This window comes from Ananas comosus, unplaced genomic scaffold, assembly GCF_001540865.1.
Source record: "Ananas comosus cultivar F153 unplaced genomic scaffold, ASM154086v1, whole genome shotgun sequence".
In the NCBI taxonomy this organism is placed as follows: Eukaryota; Viridiplantae; Streptophyta; class Magnoliopsida; order Poales; family Bromeliaceae; genus Ananas; species Ananas comosus.
In genome coordinates, this window is record NW_017891096.1 from 12,545 (window position 1) to 14,714 (window position 2,170).

A 2,170-nucleotide genomic window follows, 5' to 3' on the forward strand; every position below is an offset into this window, starting at 1 on the left:
AAAACACACAAAAATACATATAAAACATGTATTTTTGGATTTTCTCGAAATTCGTGCGTCAAACTCAAAATCCATCAGCGCCATTGGTTTCAGAACAGCTGACCCAGTCGAAACGAGCTATTGGACTGCTATGAACAGAGTCCGGTACGAGCCAGAAGCCAACTTCTCACCACGGCTTCTCCGGAAAATCGAGTTACTATTCACTTTAAGTGAAACTTGGAAATCGCGTAGAATTTCCGTTTTAACTCATTTTCGCCCGAAACTTGACGAGTGCTTTTGTAATTAAATTACACACAAAAATATCGTCAACTAAGAGTTTAGCTACACTGCAAAATCTCAGTCCTTACAGCATGTATTTCAATTGAATATATATATCTGTTGTATATTGTTGAACTAACATGTTGCAGTGCCTTCTTGGACCTATTGGTCGAGCTTTTCCCTTGGGTGGCCGTACCCACTGGGAACCATGGAGTTGGTTCTCACCCCACGTGGTTTTGGGGTGTTTTCAGGTTCGCACGTGTGCGGCGCAGCAGCGCGAGGCGAGGGCGTAGCTCCGTAGATAGCGCCCTACCATAGAGACCGAGGTAGCAGTACCTTGGGGCAGTCTATCTTAGGGGACTAGAGGCAAGGAATTAAAATGTATCAAACTTGTAAGATAAATAATGTAATAAATGATTGTAATTTGGAAGCAAAATATAAACTGAAACTGAGATGTACTAAGTGAATGAGAAGGATGCTTGTAATAGCTGTTAATTTTATGTATTTGATACTTCCTTTGCAATCTGGATTGATATCCGTTCCTAGTTGGAACACTCGTTGATTGTTGGGATTGCGACGCCTAGAACGTACTGGGGAGACTCTGTCCGCGTACAGGGGAAACCCCAGTTCGTTCGGCGGTCTGTTAGCGGCGCCGCGACCCGATCCAAATTGGCGGTAGGTTGCGGGGCGTGACATTAAGGCTCTCTTTGAGCCTTGCACCAGCAGAGAATAGGTAGGGGAGCCTCTCTCTTCCCCTCTTTGGATTTGATCTCCTTTTAGTTTGGATTTTGGTGGATTGATCTCTCCCTTTTCCTTCTTTGTGCATCTCCACCATGGTTGAAGCTTGGAGCTTGGACTTGAGGCTTGTTTAAGGGAAGATTCTTGGACCTAGAGGACTTTGAGTTTGGCTTGAAGCTTCTTAGAGGTTTGTAGCTTATCCTTCCCCTCTAGATTTTAGTTTTGATGCTTTGAACTAGATGAAAACCTAGATTTGGATACTAGGGTTGGAATTTGGGGATTTGTGGGCTTTAGGACCTAATTGATGGGTTTAGAACCTTCGTGTAGGTTGGATTGGAAGGGCTCTTACTCCCGTTTGGAGATCGAAAGAGCACCCTTCACATTCGGTGAGTTTTTAGCCTTGTGTTGAGTCGGTTAATGTTTGATCGCATTGATGCTTGTTTGCTTCTTTGGCCTCACTTTTTGATGCTTCTAGGATACTAGGAGGCTAGGGGGCACCTTCGTTGGAGCAAATAAAGGGTTTTGAGGAGACCGGTGGGTTTGACTTCATGAAAACGAGGCGAAATGGCCCCTATGTATTCTATACTTGTCGTAACGTCATTTTGATTGCATATTTATGTTAAATGGAATTTATGTGAATTTTAGAACACTTAAAATGCATGCCCTATGTATCATGAAATTTTCACTCTACATAGCAGAGCATTTTGGGTTTTTAATGCATGAGAGAAGTGGTTCTTTTGTGAGTTGGATTCTTGTCTCGTACGATGAAAATGATTAGAATTATGCATTTATGAACATAATTATTCATATTGGGACATAGTGAGCAAAAGTGTCATAAAGGGGCACTTGAACTAGAAAATTGTTGAACTGCAACTTAAAGACATGATGATAGGCCATCGAAAATCTACTATATTTCGTGTTTTAGACACGATGACATAGAGATAGGCCATTGAAACAGTTACTATATTCCGTGTGTTAGACACGATGACATAGAGGCAGGCCTTTGGGACATGTGCTGTATTTCGGGCTTTAGATCCGATGAAACAGTGATGAACCACTGGGACCTGAGACGGACTTATTCACTTGCATGCCGTTGTGCTTATTCGCACATACTTGTGAGGGTCGCTCCCTACAAGTCGGCACTCCGGAGATAGCCATCGCGACATATGCTCGT